Source organism: Carcharodon carcharias, chromosome 5, assembly GCF_017639515.1.
Source record: "Carcharodon carcharias isolate sCarCar2 chromosome 5, sCarCar2.pri, whole genome shotgun sequence".
Classification (NCBI taxonomy): domain Eukaryota; kingdom Metazoa; phylum Chordata; class Chondrichthyes; order Lamniformes; family Lamnidae; genus Carcharodon; species Carcharodon carcharias.
Window position 1 is genome coordinate 112144873 of NC_054471.1, and position 23081 is coordinate 112167953.

General features: G+C 45.1%; 1 protein-coding gene across 5 annotated transcripts in view; it reads right to left on the reverse strand.

Annotated features, from left to right (window-relative positions):
- The window catches only part of LOC121277628 (macoilin-like), a 232244-nt gene that overhangs the window by 186478 nt on the left and 22685 nt on the right, over positions 1-23081 (reverse strand). For 3 of the 5 annotated variants that reach the window (XM_041187198.1, XM_041187196.1, XM_041187194.1), the window contains exon 2: positions 4945-5005. The gene's annotated coding sequence lies outside the window, so the exon portion shown is untranslated. Of the gene's footprint in view, positions 1-4944; positions 5006-5479; positions 5754-23081 lie in introns of those variants that run through there. The other 2 variants (XM_041187197.1, XM_041187195.1) reach the window with 1 other exon arrangement.

Consider the following 23081-nt stretch of genomic DNA (forward strand, 5'->3'; position numbering starts at 1 on the left):
ATGCACATGCTAAATTACTTCATCAATCACAGAAATCTTCGGTGCTTTTCATTTCTGCAATATATCGTATTCATAAGGGGAAAAAAAATTGAGAATGTTTGAAACCTGAAAAAGAACAGAAGAAGATGGAAATATATAGCAACTCTTCCAGAATCCAGAACAGTTAAGTTAACGACCTGAGTGTAGATGTTTTGTGAAACTGGAAAATAAGAAAGCTTTGTAATAAAAGTGAACAAAATGAAGTGTGATGGGTAAAGAGGACAAGAAGCAGACAAGAAGCCACAAGGATGGTCTCTCTTGTTAGAGAGAGGCAAGTAATAAGTTATATATTACACAAACAAGATTTTTGCAAAGCTAAAGATAAGTGAAAACTAATGGTTGATGTACAAAGGTTATCTTAGTAAGACATTGAAAAGAACAAAGGAGCTTGGAAATAGTTAATTAAGACAGTGAATAAATGGAAAATGAACATTCAAAGTAATTCTAATCTGAAGGCAGGGAAAACTGAAATGAAAATGACCAATTCTAGAAGTCTGAATGCATATCTAATTTCTTCACTGCATAAGTGTTGCCTTCCACAATGGGGTAGATACTACAGGATGTAAACTCTAGAATCCATCAGGATGAGTTATAGTAGAGATGGCAGAAAGCAGGCATAAGCACTTACACTGAAGGTGCCAGTCATGGTGGAATATCTGACTTGAAATGTGTCAAATGTGAGATGTAGGGAAATGAGCATAAGAGTAGTGGTGAATGTGAGGTGACGGAGGTATAGTGACTTGTGAGTACAGTGATTATAGGAGAATGAAGTGAGATGAAGGAGGCAGGTATTATGGAAGTTGTGATTATAGGGAGTAATGAAGATACAGATTGAGATGTGAACAGAGAGTAAGAGAGCAATATCCTTACCTTGACAACTTTAATAAAGTCATTGAACTTTTCCCAGCATTGCCATGAGTACTAAGTTGCTTTACGACCTCTTCCCACTGTCCCCTGAATTGATTCCTGGACATCGTCCCACCAGAAACTGATGGCCTTCCTCCTGTCCACTGCCTAGAGACTGTAATACTGCATCATGAACACCTTGGTGCCCCCTTAGTATTGCTGCAGCCATTTCACTCCTTTCAAGCATTTCTTCATTTTCCATTTAATCAGCAAGCTCTGTCCTCACTAATGCATGTTTAAAAAGGCAATTTTTGTTGCACTGGGAGTAGAACAAGCACTGTGATTCCACCTCCACCATTGACATCTTAGTTACTGTCAACTTAGTTACTCTCATAATGTTATACTGGATTTCCTCAACAATAGGTTACAGTGCCAGTGCAAATCCCTATAAATAATAAGAAACTACAAGAGAAACGTTTCTCTGAAGTCAAATATAATTTCTATTTATTCGTGCACAGAAAGAATTCCACTTTCAAAATACAGTACGAAGAGTATGCTGGGCAGCCACTTATAATGAATGAATTATCCTTGTATACATGAGTCATCATCAAAAACTCTGGTTAATCTCAAATATAGATGTCAATGATAGCAGTGTCACAAGTGGTGTGATAACTATTAACGTCCTCCTTAAACTAATCTCCAACTGAGCAAATGAATCTGGGAGCCTGTTCATTGGTAGAAGCACTTCCAGTATAATTTCTATAACAGGGCAGGAAATAACATCCGGTCTCAAATATATACTAAAGGTTTTTCCACCTCTTCTGTCTCATTTGTACTTCAAGCAACAGCAATAGAAAACCTATAGTAATTTGCAACTGTCTAGCCTGTTCTAATAATAAAACCAGAAAATGCTAATCCTGCCATTCACACCTGCTGTAGATTTATCTTTTGTTTCTTTACTTGTCCTATTACAACTGCCTTTGGCCTTGCACCAATAAACCTATTACCATTTAATCTCTCTTGCGCTCCAACCTATCAGAGACCTTCCTTTTTGTTCTTTTCCCCACCCTCCCCCTTTCACTTGCTCAAATGCTATTATATTTCTAACATTTTGAAGTTCTCTTGAAAGGTCACAGGCCTGAAACGCTAACCACACCTTGTGGTTGTAAGATGACCACAGCTGGGACCTAAATATTCAAGGGTATTTGACATTTTGGAAGGACAGGAAGCTAGGAAATGGTGGTGCGGTAGCTCTATCAATTAAGGATGACATTTGTACAGTTGTGAGAGATGACCTTGGTTCAGAAGATCAAGATGTAGAATTGGTTTGGATAAAGACAAGAAATAGCAAATGTAAGCAGTCATTTGTGGGAGTAGTTTATAGATCCTCTAACAGTGGCTATACTTAGGACAGACTACACAGGGAGAAATAATTGAGGCTTGTAAGAAAGATGCTACAATAATCATGGGTGATTTTAATGTTCAAATGGTTTGGATGAATCAGATTAGCAAAGGTAGCCCAGAAGATGAGCTCATACAGTATATTTGGGACAATTTCTTAGAGCAGTATGTTCTAGTGCCAACCAGTGTGCATGCTATTTTCGACCTGGTAATGTGTAATAAGACATAATTAATTAATCACCTCATAGTAAAGGAGTGTCTAGACAACAGTGATCATAACATGATGGAATTTCACTTTCAGTTTGAGACTGAAAAGTCTCGGCCTAAGATTAGTGTCTTAAACTTAAACAAAGGCAATTGCAAGGATATGAGGACAGAGTTGGCTAAAGTGAACTTGAAGAATAGGTTAATAGGTAAGACAGTAGAGATGCAGTAACAGACACTTAAGAAGCTATTTCATAACTCTCAGCATAGGTATATTCCATTGAGAAAGATTCCATGAGAAGGATGCACCATCTATAGCTATCTAAGGAAGTCAAGGATTGTATCAACTTGAAAGAAAGTGTGTACAATACTATAAAGATTAGTTGTAGGTCAGAAGATTGGGCAGCTTTTCAAAACCAGGAAAGAATGGTTTAAAAAAGGGAAGGGGAAATTAGAGTATGAGAGAAAGCTGGATGGAAACAAAAAAACAGGTAGTAAGAGTTTCTGCAAGTATTTTAAAAAGAAAAAGGTAACTAAAGCGGGCATTGGTCCCTTAAAGGGTGAAACTGCAGAATCAAAGACGGGAAAATAGGAAATGGCGAAAGAGTTGAACAGATATTTTGTGTCTGTCTTCACCAAACAAGACACAAAAAAAACCCTAAAAGTACTTGAAAATCAAGAGGTAAAAGGGAGGGAGAAACTTAAATCAATCGCAATCACTAGGAAAAAGGTACTGGGAAAACTATTAGAACTTAAAGCTGGACAAGTCCCCTGGATCTGGTGGCCTGTATCCTAGGGTCATTAAAGAAATGGCTGCTGCAATAGTAGATGCATTGATTGTGATCTTCCAATATTCCCTAGATTCTGGAAAGGTCCCAGCAGACTGGAAAATTGCAAATGTAACACCTTTATTCAAGAAAGGAGAGATACAGTAAGCAGGAAACTACAGGCCAGTTAGCCAGTTAGGGAAAATGCTAGAGTCCATTACTTAGGAGGTAATAGCAGGACATTTATAAGCTCATACTCCAATCAGGCAGCCAACATGGTTTTGTGAAAGGGAAATCATGTTTGACTAATTTATTAGAGTTCTTAAAGGAACTGGCAAGCAACGTGGATAAAGAGGAACCTGTAGATGTGATGTACTTGGATTTCCAAAAGACATGGTGCCACATCAAAGGTTACTACACAAAATTACATCTCATGGTGTCAGGTTAAAATATTAGCATGCATAATGGATTTGTTAGATAACAGGAAGAAGAGAGTACAGATAAATGGGTCATTTTTGGGCTGGCAACCTGTTATTAGTGGAGTCCCACAGGCACAAACGTTAGGGCTTCAATATTTAAAATCTATACCAATGACTTGGATGAAAGGACAAAATGTGTGGTAGTTACATTTTCTGATGATGCAAAGGTTGGTGGGAAAGTTAGTTATCAAAAGTGCATAAAGAGTCTCCAAAAGGATTTAGATAGGGTTAAGTGAGTGGACAAAAAATTGGCAGATGGAATATAATGTAGGAAAATGTAAACTTGCCCACTTTGGCAGGAAGAGTAGAAAAGCAGCATATTATTTGAGTGGAGAGAGACTGCAGAACACCATAGTACAAAGGCATCAATTATCCTGGTACAGTATTACAAAATTTAGTATGTTGTCACAGCAAGTGATTAGGAGGTGTTATGATGAGGTGAGGAGGAGTCAAATGACTCCTCTCTTTTCCCTCTCGTCATTTGACTGGAACAGGTTTTTTTAAAACAGAAATACTTGCCAATTATGTGAGTTTTTAACAATTTATATTTTGTGAACATAAAAGATACGATCAGACAGATTTTCTCAGGCAGAGCTTTACATTCGGTGGCAGACTTTGAGGTTTGTTTGCCTACCTTGCTTCGGGCAGCACTCGCAGTCATTAGCACCAGCCTTCACAGGCAGCACAACATCACTTTTAGAGGGTGTTATGAAATAGAGATAGCTTAAGTAAGTTATATTTGGACTTGTGGGAATTAACTCTAGAACCAAATGTGGATCAGAAAATCAGCAGTCTGTCAAGAAAAATGGATTGTGTTATGGTGAAAATTTAGCCCAATAAGTCTGAAAATATTAATAGTTTCCTAAAATGCGCAGAAATCATAGTAATATAAGAACCCCAATAATTAACTGTAATGATTCAACTGCTAGTTTACATTCATGTGTCCTTTATTTAAAATGAAAAATTAACTGATCTTCATTGCGTAGAACAATAGGATTAACTGGCAAGCTCTCATCTAATGGGTAGATTTCTAAGAGGAGTTTTGTCCACTGTTGCATACATCCCATAATTTCCAATATATTCTGATGGTGAGTGTGGTTCCTCAGTACCAGTGAAGATTCAGAAAACTTGGGCTCCTGTCCAATTCCAAAAATTGCAACTTTCCTTCAGCCTATTGAAACATTCACCAGATCAGCACAATAACTTACCTTTACAGAACATCTTCAATGATCCAAAAGTCTCAAGAAACTTTGTATCTGGAGGTCAGACCTATGCAGAAATAGGAGCAACGGTAAGAAAAAATGATCAAAAGTGCAAGGAAGGGTTAGGTTTCTGTTGTAGGGTAGCCGAGTTGCATTATTAGTGATAGGGTTGATCAGCAGACAATTCTTGGGTGGAAACTTTAAATTTATTTACAATATACTCAACAGCATCTATGTGGTGCTTTCTACTCTAACTCCATCTCTACACTGACTGCTGAGGGTGCCTGTGCTACTTTCCTATTGGTTACTGTAGATCATGTGATCATCTGTGACAAGTATTATTCTTGAAGGTACATTGCACACTAAATAAAACCATAATTACTACATTTAACACGGCTATACATATATTTACAAGTACGTATTTTTCAAGACAACATAATATTTACACTGTGTGAGGAATTTACAAGTTCAAACTTTCAGGTAGTTTCCTAGTACGTTCGGAACATCACAGATCCACAACTTCAGGTTCTTTGTCAGGTACCTCTTTTTCCAGAGTTGACTGAACATCAGGTACTTCGGTGGGAACTTGCAGGTCTTTATCTTCAACTCTGACAGGAACATCAGACATGTCAGTCCTGAGTTGAGTATCCTCAACAGGAAACGCAGGCCCGGTCATGGTCACTGGTGGAACCAAATCTTGATGATTTATCTCTCTCTTCCTGAAATGGTTTACGGATGTTTACGGATGATCCGGCCTTCCACCTCCATGTGGTAAGATAGAAGTCCAGTCACCGCACTTATTTCACCCAGTAACACCTTAGTCCTTCCTCGAAATTTTTCATATATTTTCTGGCTTCCCTGACTCCCCTCCACCTTCCCCTCTAAATTCAGCATTATTAAGCTCCATGTCGTCCTGAGACGCTGTTTCAACAATAACTCCGCATGTGTGCCACCTTTTGTTGTTTAAGGGGAGTCCTGTAATGAAAAAGAAAGCGTGCTTGTTTGGTTGCCAAGGAATTGCTAGTTAGCTTTTTCTTGCCTGCCTTGAACGTTTGAACCACACTTTCGGCCAGTCCATTTGAGAAAGGGTGGTATGGTGCTGCTTTCACATGAGTGATATTGTTGAGGCTGATAAACCATTGAAACTCAGTACTCGTAAATGCCATGCTGTTATTGGAAATGACTACTTCTGGTAGTCCATGAATGGCAAAACTCTGATGAAGTTTCTCAATTGTAGCGGCCAACATTGGTGACTTCACCTCAAATACATCCAAACATTTTGAATGTGCATCGACAATGAGCAGAAACATTGTTCCCAGGTAAGGTCCAACTAGTCAATGTGTAACTGCACCCAGGGTCTACCTGGCCACTCCAATGGGTGTAACAGAGCTGTCACTGGCAACTTTTGCATTGCTGGCATTGCACACAGTGCTTTACTAAAATCTCTATTTCACCATCCATCCCAGGCCACCATAGTTAGCTGCGTGCTATGGTCTTCATTCGGGAAATTCCTGGATGGGCACTGCGTAGTTTCATTAAAAGTGGCTCTTTTCCCTTTGGAGGAACAATCACTCATGCTCCCCAAAATACAATGCCATCCTGGCTGGTTATTTCATGTCTTCTGTTGAAGTACGGTTTCATTTCGCCAGATATGGGCTTCTGTGACTAATCATGAAGCACTTGTTCTCATACTTGAGGTAGGACTGGGTCCCAACTTGTCCAGTCTCTGATCTGTCGAGCACATACCAGCAAGGAATCTAAGAAATTTAACAGTGAAACAAGTTCCTGTGGAACTGGGATGTGCTCATCATTTTCTTGTAAATGCAAATGACTAAGGGCATCGGCATTTGCCAATCGATTGCCAGGCCAATGTACGAAAATATACTCGTATGCTGCCAGAATTAAAGCTCATCGTTGTATTCTTGCTGAGGCTATAGGTGGTAGAGCCTTGTCCTCCCTGAACAATCCTAGCAATGGTTTATGGACTGAAATGATTGTAAAATGATGGCCATGTATGGAGTGGTGAAATTTCTTGACACCAAAGATGATGGACAGGCCACCTTTTCCTATCTGCAAGTATCCCTTTTCCACTGTGGTGAGCGTAACCTATTGGCCGTTCCATGTTGTTGACCATCCAATGGGAGAGCACTGCTCTCCCACTTTGTAGGGAGACATGTCACACGTTAGCACTAACTCTTCATCTGGTCATAATGTACTAATAGGTTGAACAAGTGCAACAATTGTTTCACCTTTATGAAAGCTTCTTTCTGGGGTGCTTCCCAAGACCAATGTTGGTTCTTTTTGAGTAGAGAATGCAGGGGGGCCAGCACTGTAGACAAATTGGGTAAGAACCGTTCATAATAGTTGATCATTTCTAGGTATGATTTGAACTCTGAGGCATTCTTTGGTGCAGGTGCCTCTCTTATGGTTCTCACTTTCTCTTCAATCAGGTGGAGGCCCTATTAGTATTTCTGCCCTTCTTTCTACATGCCTTCTTCTTTCTAGCACAGATTGTAATCTCAGCCTTCTTTTTAACTTCACTATTGCCCAGACTTCTGTCAGATGCAAGCTCGATTTGTCTGAGCTCAGTGGCTGAGTCCCCCAAAATTTCTTTATCTGTCTGCTTCTTGAAAAATTCTGCGACTTTGGCTTCATTCAGCTGATTCTTCAGCTCTTTGCTAGACAGCTAGTTTCACTGAGCTGGCACAGCCTTGGAGTTTATCTGAATTCTTGTCTCCTGGCTGTATCCAGCTATATGTGATTCCCATAGCTTCTTGTGAGCCCTCTCTGATCACCAGGGCTTCCCCTGAGCCCTCTCCGATCACCAGGGCTTCCCCAAGCCCTCTTCATGCTTTTTCTGCTGTGCTTCCATTCTACTCTTTGAGATGGCCTTCATGTTGTCGAATGGTTACGCATTCCTTTTGCATTTGATCTTGAAGGACAATCAACTGTTCTTTCAACTGTTTAATTTCTTGTTGCCCTCCCTCTGGGCTCTCCTTTTGCCCTTGGCGGAGTTGCCCTCTCTCTCTGGGGTCTCTTGTTACTTTCCACAGAGTTGTCCCATGTCTGGGGTCTCTTCTAATTTTCTGTCCACAGCCACTTTAAATATATTGCAGCTTAAAGAACAGTCACCATGTTGTTTTCACTCGGGCTGTCTCTGCAGCTGTCAGCTTTTCTGTGCTGTATTTCCCACACTTTTCCAGTTTTGATGGGATCCCCGCGATCTTGGGCCTTCTGTTTTAACTTTGTAAAACTTTGTTTCTGTTCAAAAAAAAAACACAGCAGTGATTTCCTCTCCTTTTTCTGAGCGATTCTGCAGGGTTTTCCCCTTTGACCCCTCAGGGTCTTTTGATGTTGGACGTCCCTCATTTCAGGAGACCCAGTGGCCTCGTGGCCCAGTCGGGCTTTTTTTTGTTTAAATTTAAAACAGCAGCACTGCTTTATGTTGTGATTGTTGCATTTTCTTTTTAAGTACAAGCTGTGTGCCAGCCCCTCCAACCCACTGAGTCTGCAGGGCTGCCGCCCACTCCACAATGTAAATACAGATTCTCTCCCTTTCCCAATGTTTTGCTCACTTGTCCTGTGGACTCTCACTCAGGAGTCCTGCACCCCTGTACTATTATTTTAATGTTGGGAGTGCTCTGGGAGATGTCTCAGCCATTTGGATCGGGGCTCGTTTCTTCCTTAACTTAAAGCGACAGCATACCTGGTGAGTATATCTTCCTTTACATTTAACTTGATTTCTTCTGTTCACTCCTGTTTTATCCTCATTGCCAGCTTGTTGCAGGGTGGCCGAGTTACACTATTAGTGATAGAGTTGATCCGCAGACACTTCTTGAGTGGAAACATTAAGTTTATTTACAATATACTCAGCAGCAACTACATGTGTGCTTTCAACTCTAAATCCATCTCTGAACTCACTGCTGAGGTAGCCTGTGCTACTCTTCTATTGGTTACTACAGATCATGTGATCTTCCTTAACAAATGTTATTCTTAAAGGTACATTGCACACTAAATAAAATCATAATTACTACAGTTTGGTAAAGGCTTTTGAAGTTGGAGTGAGGTAGTAAGGTGTAAGGTTTTAGCTAGGTATTTTGAAATTCTGTAGCCTATAGAGTACAGACAAGGAAATGGGGCAGGAGGTTACAATGATCAAGTGAGGTGAAGCTTTGAAGAAATTTGAAGTTGAGGATAAGGAATTCAAAATTGATATGCTGAGAGATGGGAAGCCAATGGAGGTCAGTAAGATTGGAGTGATTGATGAAGAGGACACAGAGCTCAGAATAAGTTGAATTTTATGTATGGTGGAAATTAGGAGGTCAGTGAAGTGAGCACAGGAAAAGTTGAGTCTGGAGAGGGTCCAAAAGTGAGATGAATTATAGTTACAGCTCCCTCTTACAAACATATGAATTAAGAGCTGGAGCAAGCCATTCAGCCCCTCAAGCTTGTTTTACCATTTAACATGATCATGACTGATCTGATTGTAACCTCATCTCCATGGGCAGGATTTTCCCCTTGTCGGGTGGGCCCGGGAGGGACCAGGAAACAGTCCACTGCCCGTGATCGGAGCCCAACCACGATTTCACACTGGCCAGTTAACATGAAACGCACGCTGAGGAGATCAGCGCTGTTGAGGTGGGACAGGAGGAGGGCAGGCACGGAAGTCAGTGCATGCACGGGGGACCATGCGCTGAAAGCTCCCTGTCAGCACAGAGCTGCTTCAGTGAGCTGAAGAATTTTAACATTAAAAATAAGGAGTTTAAAAACAAGGAAAACATGTCCCCTCATGTGACTCTGTCACAGGAGCAGGGACAGATTAGAAAATAGTTTTAAGTATTTTTCTTTTTTTAATCACTGTTCGAAACCTCATCCCGCCAATGGATGAGTTTAGCAAAAATTCCAAAAGCCGCCTAGCCGATTCACCTGCTCGCCTGCCGTAAGCTTAGCTGGGGAGGGGAACAGCGAAAAATTGAACTTAATTATCACTTTAATGGCCTTAATAGGCTTGTTAAATGTCGGCAGGCGAGCTACATAGTCCCACACGCGCCTGCCAACCGAAATATCGCAGGATTGCACGATGATGTCAGGACACTTGCCCGGCGTCATCGCGTGTAATTTTACATTTGAGCATGTCAGGTGCACGCCCGCCCGCCGAACCAAAAATTCTGGCTCACATTGCCACCCATCCCTAATAACCTTTCACTTCTTTGTTTATCGTGGATCTATCTAGTTCTGCCTTAAAACTATTCAAAGACTCTGCTTCCATCACCTTCTGAGGAAGAGAGTTCCAAAGACTCAAGACACTCTGCGATAAAAAAATTCTCCTCATTTCTGTCTTAAATAGGTGACTTCTTATATTTAAACAGGGGCCTCTAGTTCTAGATTCTCCCACAAGAGGAAATATCCTTTCCACATCCACCCTGTGAAGATGCATCAGGATCTTATGTGTTTTAATCAAGTCGCCTCTTTCTCCTCTAAACTCCAGTGGATACAAGCCTAGCCTTTCCTCATACGACAACCCTCCCATTCTAGGGGCAGAATTTTTCCGTTGGCATGTGGGGGCGGGCCTTGCACATCCGCATGTAAAATGACGGGTGGTGACGTTGGGCGAGCGTCCCTACATCACTACGCACCATCGCGATATTTCATTGGGTGGGCGCGCAATGATCTCCAATACATGCCTGCCATTAATTAATGGGCCACTTAAGGTCCTTGACTCACCAATCAATGCCAACTTTTCGGCGCCTGTGCAACCTCTGGGCCAGCGTATGGGCAGGCAGGTAGGACACATTTGTATAAACTTCATCCACAGGTGGGATAAGAGGGCTCACTGGGGTCGCTAATGTGCTCTGTCAAATATTGATTTTTCAAAGGTATTGAAACTTGTGATCGGCAATACTTCAAAACACATACCAGCTGCTTGGTCTGGACTCTTAACCTTCAGGTCAGCACTCTGCAGTGAGGAATCTTTTTTGGGCCTGCAATTTTAGGAAGCCTTCCCTTAGCCTGGGAACAGGAGCTGAACTTTCCACTGGAGACACCTCCTCTGAGGAGGAAGGGAGGGCTACAAGGGGGAGGAGGCCAGGAGTGCACATTCAGCCTCTAGGGAAGCCACTTTTGGGAGGTCAGGCGCAGGCACAAGGGGCGCAGGGCCAAGAGGTAGTCAAAGGTGGAAGGAGCCACAGAAGACGCCACTATCTTGCTGCCAGTGTTTACAGGTGGCAAAGCAGCTACCTCAATAAGTCTGAGGTGCAGTGCTGAGGGAGGCTCTGTCTCTCAAGGGAGACAGTCAGCTATATCTGTAATATGATTGGGCCTGAGATCTCCGCCAACTGTGTGGGCGGACACCCCATGCCAGCGGTTCTGAAGGTCACAGCTGCCCTCCACTTCTGTGCCTCTGTTTCCTTCCAGGGCTCGGTGGGTAATCTTTGCGGTGTCTCCCAATCAGCTGGCCACACTTGTGTCAAGCAGGTTACAGACGCTCTGTTCAGGTGTGCATTGACCTTCATCCACTTCCACTCGGACCAGGCAAGCCAGACACAACGATCCAGAGGCTTCACAGCCATTGCTGGCTTCCCCTGTGTCCAGGGTGCAATAGACTGTACACATGTGGCCATCAAGGCACCAGCAGGTGAGTCTGGTGCCTTCGTCAACAGGAAGGGCTTCCACTCCATGAATGTGCAGATAGTGTGTGATCACAGGATGCAGATTCTGCAAGTCTGTGCAAGGTACCCAGGCAGCTCCCACAATGCTTACATCATCAGACACTCCCAGGTGTCGGGGCTGTTCAGTGTTCCGGCCTGGCTGGCTAGATGGCTGCTGGGTGACAAGAGCTGTCCCATCCGAAGGTGACTCATGACGCCTCTCCGCCATCCAAGAACAGAAGCTGAGCAGCGGTACAATAGGAGCCACGGCACCACAAGGACTGTGGTGAAGAGAGCCATTGGTCTTCTCAAGATGCGCTTCCGATGCCTGGACCGCTCAGGGGATGCACTCCAGTACCCCCAGATTGTGTCTCAGTGATAGTGGTTGCATGCTGCACTCTCCACAATCTTACACCGGAAAGGGGGGATGCTGTGGACAAAGAAGACGTCGAGGCAATGGCTGTGGCTGCACGTAATGGGTCCAGCAGTGAGCCCGAGGATGAGCACGCACAGGGAAATGCTGAGGGAGTAGACGCTGATCTGGGCATGCTCCAGGGAGGCAGGGACACCCGGGAGGCTTTAATCCAACGCAAATTCAGCTAGCACACCACAGATGGACCTCCTGGACAAGGCTAGGCTGTAGGCTCCATACTCGACACCTAAGTGCAAAATCTGTCAGGTTAGGAACAGTAACTAACGGCCTTGTTAATAAAGCTGAATGTCCCACAAAGCACTCATTATATTTTGGAGACCATCCACATGCAGAAGAAAAGAGGCACCCTCAGCCCTGGTGACATATCTGTATTTAATACATCAAGCAAACAAACTTATGCAAAAAAAAAGACAATAGTGTTACAAATTAGAACACAACATAAGGACCTCATCTCGAGCCAACACAAAAGCACCAGTGATAAACCCATGGTGTGCCTATGGTGCCTTATGTTTATGTCTTCGGGTGCTGCGTCTTGGTGCTGCCCCATCGCAGGGAGTGGCATCTGAGACAGCCTGCTGACTCTGCTGTCCTGTTGGTCTCGATGACCTTGGCGGTCGTCCTCTGGCCCGTGGAGCCTGTGCTGGCCCCGCCTGGGTGGGAGCTGCCTGTTCCACACCTGGCATCTCCCCAGTCATCACAGCCTCACTGGATGCTACTGGGAGAGGGGTGGAGGAGCTGCTGCCCTCATCCAGAGCGCCCTGAGAGGAGCCCACTGAAATGACAGGCAGCTGCTGTGCTGATGTGAGGTCGCTTCGGACCTCCCTGTTCACCGTGGATGGATGGGCACCGAGCTGGGAAGCTTGATGCCCAGACCATCTCTCACATTGGTGCTGACCAGCTGAGGTCAATGCCGATGTGAGGGCTTGCTGGTCCAAGCACAACCCAGGAAGCCCTGATTGGTCTCCTGGAGTAGGCTCTCCTCTCCACTCTCTCCATGGAGGATGCATGGTGCTTATTGTTTCGGCGATTGTCAACGTAGACTCCTCCACCACGGAGACCAAGCCAAACATAGCCTGATGCAATGCTCCCACACATCCAGCCGCATTTCCTGCGCTTGCTGTATCATGGACGACTCCAGGGGCACATCATCAGCTACCGACTGAGCATGTGCCTGGTCCACTGCAGGCTGGTGCCATGGGCACTCTTTGTCTCTGCCAGCTCCTCCAGCGACCATGAAGTGCCCTCACTGCTGTGCTTCGGGACACTAGCCGATGTTCTAATTCCCACCGAGGTGCTAGTATCTGTGCTGGCGCCTGCCTGACATAGATGATGTGATGCTGGTGAGACTTCAGGGCCCTCAGGTGTGACGGGGGGCCTCTGCTGCTCCTCCTCCCAGCCGTGCTCCGCTGATGCTGAAAGGAAGAAAAGGACATTGGATCAGTTAACGTGGAGACAATGTCAATGTGTATCCATGTCCCCCAGATCATTATGCGCTCACCCTTCGATTCTTTTGCAATTGAGCATGAGAATGGATGTCGAAAAGAAGCCAGCAGTTTCCAAGAAATGGGCAAAGAAAGCTCAGAAGAAGACTAAGAGTGGCAAGAGGAGGAGAAGAGGCTGTAAAGAGTTACTCCATCTGCATCTACAAAGTGATGAAGCAGGTTCGCCCAGACACCGGCATCTCCTCCAAGGCCATGAGCACCATCAACCCGTTCGTCAATGACATTTTCTAGCACATCGTGGGCAAGGCTTCCTGCCTGGCCCATTACAACAAGTGCAGCACCATCAGCTCCCGGGAGCTCCAGACTGCCGTGTGCCTGCTGCTGCCTGAGGAACTTGCCAAGCATGCCGTGTCGGAGGGCACAAAGCGGTGACCAAGTAAACCAGCTCCAAGTAAAACCAAGTAAATAACAACCATAAGCAATGGTCAAGCCATGTTGCAAACTTCAATCACTGAACATTCAGCACTGCCATGGCTGCTGGGAGAACAATGGTGACCTCACTGTTGGGCAAACATACCTGCCCGTGGCACCCCAGCCTCACCGACACTGGTGGACCTGGGGGCATAGCATCTCTCCAAATCCAGGGCCTCCTGCTCAAACTGGCTAAGAATGCCGACCTGCGCCTGGCCACTGCCAGTCCTCACACACTCTGCCATGTTATGAGCATTCTTCTCCTGAAAATGAGAGACAAACATTGATTAGTGCAAATCGCACATGGAGTCGCTTCGCGCATGGCCCATCCCAACCGAAGTGGGACCTATCAGGGGTGCAGTGCCTTCTCACCTCACTGCTGTCAAACACTCACACCAAAGGTGCTAGGCCTGTTCACCACACCGGCCCCCGGTCGCATGCCGCCTACATCACATTCGGCACCACAGGGTGTATCCTTCCATAGCAAGGAGGTGCAAGAACATGGAGCGCAGAGGACAGCAGATGGTTCATTGCCACATCAACTTGCAGCTCCCTTCCCAAAGGTGAGAGATTCCTTTCCAAAGAGTTTGGAGGTGACAGCCATGTTTGCTTGAATAGTCACACACAACAGCAGCATTAACATAAATTTAAACAATATCTTTTTAAGATGTGGAACGCAAAAAGAGGCAAATTAGGTTAGTCAGAACTATATTACAACATATTGACATGATTACTAGCAGTTGAGAAACATTATTCACTAACCCAGAAGTCTGACTTTCCAACTTTAGTTAACATGATACATTACAAATCTTTCTAAAACAAATAGAATGTGCTGCTGTGCTGCGTTTACTTCTCTCTGCAAAATTATATTTCAAATAATGCATGTTACAATTTTCTTTGCAGAAGACAGATTCTGAGGACAGCTTTGTGCCAGGATTGCAAATGATACACAAATAAAATCCCCACTCTGCAGCACGCACATCACTTGAAGCAGGCATTGGTCCACAGGCTGGGTGGGAGTTCAATCCCAGGGTCAGGACACTGATGCTGTGTTCACTTCCGGGTCCTGACAATACACACATATTTTGATTTTAATTGGGAAAGCACATAATTGGCCCAGAGTCATGAGCGCCTCCCAATGAGCAGCGACCAGCACAGGAAGGCAGCAGGATTCAGGGAGTTAAGTGGGCCCGATATAAAGTCATAGAGTCAGAGAGGTCTACAGCACAGAAGAAGGCCCTTTGGCCCATTGAGCCTGCACTGGTCAAACAAGTACCTAACTATTCCAATCCCATTTTCCAGCACTAGCTCATAGCTTTGTATGCCATGGCATCGCAAGTGCACATCCAAATAATTCTTAAATGTTCTGAGGGTTTCTGCCTCTAACACCCCCTCAGGCAGTGAGTTCCAGGTTACCACCATCCTCTGGGTGAAAAAATTCTTCCTCACATCCCCTCTAAACCTCTTGCCCCTTACCTTAAATCCATGCCCCCTGGTCACTGATCCCTCCACCAAGATGAAAAGTTCCTTCCTGTCTACCCTATGTCCCTCATAATTTTATACACATCAATCATGTCTCCCCTCAATCTCCTATGCTCCAGGGAAAATAACCCCAGTCCATCCAATCTCTCCTCATAACTAAACCTCTCCAGTCCAGGCAACATCCTGGTAAATCTCCTCTGCATTCTCTCTAGTGCAATCACATCCTTCCCATAATGCGGATTCCGGAACTGCATGCAATACTCTAGCTGTGGCCTAACCAGCATTTTATACAGTTCCAGCATAACCTCCCTGCTCTTATATTCTATACCTCGGCTGATAAAGGCAAGTATCTCATTTACCTTCTTAACTACCTTATCTAGCTGTCCCGCTACCTTAAGGGACTGGTGGCCATGCACACCAAGGTCCCTCTGATCCTCAGGCACTTCCCAGGGTCCTATCATTCATCATGTATTCCCATGCCTTGTTTGTCCTGCCTAAGTGCATCACCTCACACTTATCCAGATTAAATTCCATTTGCCACTGATCAGCCCATCTGTCCAGCCCATTTATATCCTGTCATCTAAGGCTATCCTCCTCAATATTTATCACCCCACCAATTTTGGTGTCATCCACAAAATAACTGATCACCCCTCCTACATTCAAGTCTAAATCCTTTGTATATGCCACAAACAGCAAGGGACCCAACACCGATCCCTGTGGAACCCCACTGGACACAGGCATCCAGTCACAAAAACATCCCTTGACCATCACCCTCTGCTTTCTGCCAATGAGCCAATTCTGGATCAAATTTGCCAAATTGCCTTGGATCCCATGGGCTCTTACCTTCATTATCAGTCTCCCATGTGGGATCTTATCAAAAGCCTCGCTGAAGTCCAAGTAGGTGTCATCAAATACATTGCCCTCATCTACACACCTGGTAACCTCTTTGAAAAATTCAATCAAATTGGTCAGACATGACCTCCCTTTAACAAAACCATGCTGATTGTCCTTGATTAATCCATGCCTCTCCAAGTGGAGATTAATTCTGTCCTTCAGAATTGCTTCCGATAGTTTCCCCACCACTGAGGTGAGACTGACTGGTCTGTAGCTCCCTGGTCTAGCCCTTCTTCGCTTCTTGAATAACGGTACCACATTGGCTGTCCTCCAGTCCTCTGGCACCTCTCATGTGGCCAGAGAGGTATTGAAAATTATTGCCAGTGCCCCTGCTATCTCCTCCCTTGCCTCATTCATCTGGGCCTGGAAATTTATCTACCTTTAAGTCTGCCAGACCAGTTAAAAGCTCTTCCCTTTCTATGCTAATGTTTTTAATTATATTGCAGTCCTTCTGCCTGATTGCCATACCCATGTTGTCCCTCTCACTTGTGAACACCAACACAAAGTATTCATTTAGAACCCTACCTATGTCTTCCGGCTCCACACACAAATTATCACTATGATCCTTAATGGGCCCTACTCTTTCCCTAGTTATCCTCTTACTCTTAAAGTACTTGTAAAATAACCTTGGAATTTCCTTTATTTTACCTGCCAATGATTTTCCATGCCCCCTGTTTGCTCTCCTAATTTCCTTTTTAAATTCCCCACTACACATTCTACACTGCTCTAAGGCTTCTGCTGTTTTGAGCTCTTGGTATCTGCCATAAGCCTCCCCTTTTCTCTTTATCCAATCCTGTATATCCCTCGACATCCAGGGTTCCCTGGATTTGTTGGTCCACCTTTTATCTTTACTGCAACATGTTGGCCCTGTACTCTTCCTATTTCCTTCTTGAATGAGTCTCACTTCTCTGACGCAGATTTACCTAAAAGGAGCTGCTCCCAGTCCACTCTGGCCAAATTATATCTGATCTTATAAAAATCAGCCTTTCCCCAATTTCGAGCTCTGATTTCTGACCCATCCTTGTCCTTTTCCATTACAACCTTGAATCTAATGGAGTTATGATCACTATCTGCAAAATGTTCCCCCACTGATACCTCAACCACTTACCTGGCTTCATTCCCTAAAATTAAGTCCAGGACCACCCCCTCTCTTGAAGGACCTTCTACATACTGGCTTAAAAAGCTCTCCTGGACGCATTTTAAGAATTCCACTCCCTCCAAGCCTATCACGCTATGATTAACCCAGTTAATGTTGGGGAAGTTGAGATCCCCCATGATTACTATCCTATTATTTTCACACTTCTTTGAAATTTGCCTACATATTTGCTCTTCCATTTCTTTCTGACTGTTTGGGGGCCTATAGTACACTCCCAGCAATGTGATTGCTCCTTTTTTGTTTTTCAGTCCCACCCATATGGCTTCATTTGAGGAGCCTTCTAAGATGTCATCCCTCCTTACTGCTGTAATTGATTCCTTGATCAATATTGCGATAACCCTTCCTCTCTTACCACCTTCCCTGTCTCGCCTGAAGACCCTATATCCTGGAATATTAAGCTGCCAATCCTGCCCCTCTCTCAATCATGTCTCTGTGACAGCAATGACATCATACTTCCATGTGTTAATTTGTGCCCTCAACTCATCTGCCTTATTCGTCAGACTCCTTGTATTAAAATAAATACCATTGAACCTTGCCAAACTCCCTTGTGCCTTAACTGGCCTATAATTTCTATGCCTTCCAGACTCACTTGCTCTCTCTCTTCTAATTTTGGCTGTGCATCTCCCCCTGCTGAACCTCCTCTCAGGATCCCACCCCCTGCCAGGTTAGTTTAAACCCTCCCCAACAGCAGTAGCAAACCTCCCTGCAAGGATGTTGGTCCCATTCTGGTTCAGGTGCAACCCGTCCGCCTTGTACAGGTCCCACTGCCCCCAGAAACAGTCCCAATGTCCCAGAAATCTAAAACCCTCCCTCCTGCACCACCTCTCCAGCCACGCATTCATCTGGATAAACCTCCTATTTCTATACTCATTAGCGTGTGGCACAGGAAGTAATCCAGAGATTACTACCTTTGAGGCCCTGTTTTTTAATCTGCTTCCTAGCTCCCTAAATTCTGATTGCAGGACCTCATCCCTCTTTCTACCTATGTCGTTGGTACCAATATGCACCACGATCTCTGTCTGTTTGCTCTCCCCCTTTAGAATGCCCTGCAGCCGTTCATTGACATCCTTGGCCCTGGCACCAGAGAGGCAACATGCCACCCTGAAGTCATGTCTACGGCCTCAGAAGCACCTGTCTGTTCTCCTTACGATTGAGTCTCCTACCACTATTGCTCTTACCCTCTTTTTCCTCCCCCACTGAGCCACTCACAGTGCCATGAGCGTGGCTGCACTCCCTGTTTTCCAACACAGAAAAACAGTTCTCAAGCAAGATGCACCCTGAGGATTCCTGACTACCTGCCTGACACCTTTTTTCTGACTGATGGTCACCCATTCCCTCTCTGTCTGCCCTTTCGTAAGCTGTGGGGTGACCATATCTAAAAACGTGCTATCCATGAAACTCTTAGCCTCATGGATGCACCTCAGTGCCTCCAGCTGCCACTCAAGCTCTGAAACTTGGAGCTCAAGTAGCTGCAACTGGTGGGACTTCCTGCACATGTGGTCAGTCAGAGCGCAAGGAGCATCTAGGACTTCCCATATGGTGCAGGCGGTACATAACATGGGACTAAGCTGCCCTGCCATGCCTCTAGTTGAAAAAAAACCCTTACGTTAAGTTAAATACATTAAAAAAAAAGTTAAATTATTTATGTACTTTAAATAAAAACTTACCTTTCCTTAGCTTAATCTATTTGAAACTAGAGAAAAACTGGAGAAAAAACTGGAGAAAAATACTTACCCACTACTCACCAATCAGCTCTCATCTTTGTGCTGACATCATTTTTTGAAGCTTCCCTGCACTCGCGCTGGTTCTGATCTCTCCACCGCTCTCTCGCCCTGTCTTGTAATGTCACTCTTGTTATTTTCAACAAGAACTAACTGCAGGACCCTCTTCCCAGACTGCTTCACTGTGTTGCTGACTGCAGGACACACTTCCCAGCGAGGGGTGAACAGCAGCTATTAACAAATCATTTATTCTTCCTCAATAACAGAAATAGAAATTGAGCAGATGGTAGAGGGAGAGCCCTGTGCCAAGGCAGACCACCACTCCCTGCACCATCTACCCCCACCCCCCCCAACCCCACCCCCCCACCCCCCCACCATTCGTTTATCTGACGCCTCACTGGAGGAGGTGCTGCTGGTGGAGTTGACAGCATGGAGAAGTATCCTGTCCCCAGCCGATGACAAGAGAAAGCCTGAAAGGCTGACCAAGATGACATGGCTGGAGGTTAGCTCATGAGGTCAGCAGCAGAGGAGTGGTGAGGAGGACCTGGGTCGAGTGCTTAGATCTGACAAGGTGAGTCCAAAGGTAGATCCAGATGACAAGCCCCCTGGTCAGCAGTCCCCAGAATTCAAAAATGATAGGCATCCTGAGAGTGCATCAAGTTCTTCTGACTATGGGGGAGATGTGTACACATCAGCATTTATGACTCATAAGCATAGTTCATCATCTGAGCGCTATTGGACAGTAAGTGATGGGTGTTATTATCCTGGACCAGACCCCCAAGTTTTTCTAAGATCCAGTTAAGGTCCAATAACATTTTGTTTAAATTATACAAAGTTTGAGATCCAAAACACTGGTTCAGAGAATAAAACCATAAGATTCCTTGGGTTTTGAACAAAGAAAAGGAAACTTACAAGTTAAAAAATATAAAACAATTTACAATATATTACACTCTAACATTCAGGGTTAATCCAAAGTAATTCTGGCTTTCTTAACACAGAGACGTTTGCAACATCACATGTGAGTGAAGAGCTACAAGTAGTGAGAGAGAGGCATTGTCGAAATGGCATCTTTCTTCACCTTGCAGGCCAAATTGGGAGAACAATTCCCAGGAGAGCGAGAAGGCAAGTTTGGGCAGAGGGTGCCCCAGCTCGAGTCACTGACACATTTTGAAGAGTTGACCCTTGGCCTAGCCAGAGGAGTGAGCCAGCGCATCATTGGAAATAGGGAAAACAGGAATCCAATATTGACAGGGTAAAAAGATCTCAGCATTTCCAAGCCCAAGGCATTCATGGCAATTCTTTCTGTGCAATGAGTTGGCAATGATCCCAACTGTCATATCATTATTTAAGTTGCAGAAGGGTCCATTGATTCTGCTGATTTCTCCTGACCACCTTCACTTATGTCTCCCTCAGATCCAGCTGCAGAAGGGGAGGAGATATAATAATGCCAACATGTTCCAGAGGAGTCAACATGTTCAGAGGGAGATACCTCAGAGCCTGCACCATCACACCTTTCTTGTGCATTCTCCACCAGCACAGATATTTGCACCTCGGTGGGTCCACACACACTATTAGACAAGGTAGTACAGGTTGAAGTTACATCACACTGAAGGACACTGAAGCAGTCCATGTCCAACTGAAGCAGTCCATGTCCAAATGCAGCAAGACCCAGACTATATCCAGGCCTGGGCTGAAAGTGGCAAGTAACATTTGCATCACACGAGAACCAGGCAATAACCATCTCGAACAAAAGACAATCTAATCATCACCCTTGAAGTTACCATCACCATTACCAGCACTGAATTTCCCTCTATCAGCATCCTGCAGATTACTGTTGACCAGAAACTGAATTAGACTAGCCATATAACTACTGTGGCTACAAGTGCAGATCAGAGGCTAGGAATCCTGTGACAAATAACTCACCTCCTGACTCCCCAAAGCCTGTCCACCATCTACAAGGCACAAGTCAGGAGTATGATGGAATACTCTCCAGTTGCCAGGATAAGTGCAGCTCCCACAACACTCAAGAAGCTTGACCACGTCCAAGACAAAGCAGCCCACTTGATTGGCACAGCATCCACAAACGTTCATTCCCTCCACCACTGACACATAGTAGCAGCAGCATGTACCATCTACAAGATGCACTGCAGGAATTCACGAAGGCTCCTTAGATAGCACCTTCCAAACCCACAACCACTACCATCTAGAAGGACAAGGGCAGCAGATAGGTGGGAACACCGACACCTTGAAACTCCCCTCACCCACCATCCTGACTTGGAAATATATCACTGTTCCTTCACTGCCGCTGGGTCAAAACCCTGAAACTTCCTCCCTAACAGCACTGTGTGTGTACCTACACCACATGGACTGCAGTGGTTCAAGAAGACAGCTCACCACCACCTTCTCAAGGGCAACTAGGGATGGGCAATAAATGCTGCACAGTCAGCGAAGCCCACATCCCCTGAACAAATAAAAAACAGCTATAGAATTGGTTGTGGCCAGTCCCCTTGGAGGATGGAGGACACGTGCCACCCTGCTCAGCAGGGAGGACATGCAGAACTTAGGCAGTTACAAAACAGGTGGCCCTAACTACAGAATCAGAGTGAGATGTGTGCACATGTGTCAGAGTGACTTGAGGCACTGCAGAGTTGTTGGATGAGAATGGAGGAGCCCATTCATCTTATATATGACAAATTTGGCTCATGGCTTTGGCAAGGGCTGCTCCACTGGGAGAGTGGCTAACCTTGTGGCAAATCATGTATGGCATCCTCAGAGTGGATGCAAGCACAGTGCACTGACATGCACTGAATGTATGCCACAGTCTGTAGCATTCACAGGTTAATGGCACAAATGATGCAAAGCAGCCTGAAGCTGATGCCAGCTGTGCCCCTTTCCCTCTCAAACAGAGCCTATATTATTTCCGTGATGTAAGATGTGCTGCAGCCTGCGAGATGCCGCCAATGTCTGCTGCGTCTCCTTCAAAGGAGTGATTGCAAAAAAGTACAAGCTTACTGTGACTTTTACAGCCATGAGAATGCCACGACAGTGAACACTCAGATGATCCACAACGAGGGTACACAAGTCAGCAACCATCTGCCTGGACTGGTGCAGCCAAAATGTCCAGGTAGCTTCTCCTTTGGCAGTAGACCCTGTGCTGAAGGTATCACCTTTGTTGCTTCCTTGCCCCTTGCTTCCTATCCCTGCTCCCCTCTTGCCCAGGGTTCTACCTCTACCCTGCAGACACCTCTCCTCTCAAAGATCAATATTCTGGGGGTTACCATTGAGCAGAAACTGAACTGAGCAATAGATACTGTGGCTATAAGAGCAGCTCAGAGCCTAGGAATTCTGCAGTGAATCCCCAAAGCCTATCCACCATCTGCAAGGCACAAGTGAGGAGTGTGATGGAATACTCTCCATTTGCCTGAATGACCGCAATACTTAGCAAGATTGCCATCATCCAGGACAAAGCAGCCCGCTTGATTGGCACCCCATCCACAAACATTCACTCCCTCCACCACCGACGCAGCACTGTGTACCATCTACAAGATGCACTGCAGGAATTCACCAAGGCTCCTTAGACAGCACCTTCCAAACCCACAACCACTACCATTTAAAAGGACAAGGGCAGCAGATAGATGGGAACACTATTACCTGGAAGTTCCCCTCCAAGCCACTCACCATCCTGACTTGGAATTGTATCGCCGATCCTTCACTGTCACTGGGTCAAAATCCTGGAATTCCCTCCCTATTAGCACTGTGGATGTACGTACACCACATGGACTGCAGCGATTCAAGAAGGCAGCTCACCACCACCTTCTCAAGGGCAATTAGGGATGGGCAATAAATGTTGGACTAACCAGCAATGCCCACATCCCACAAATGAATAAACAAAAATGC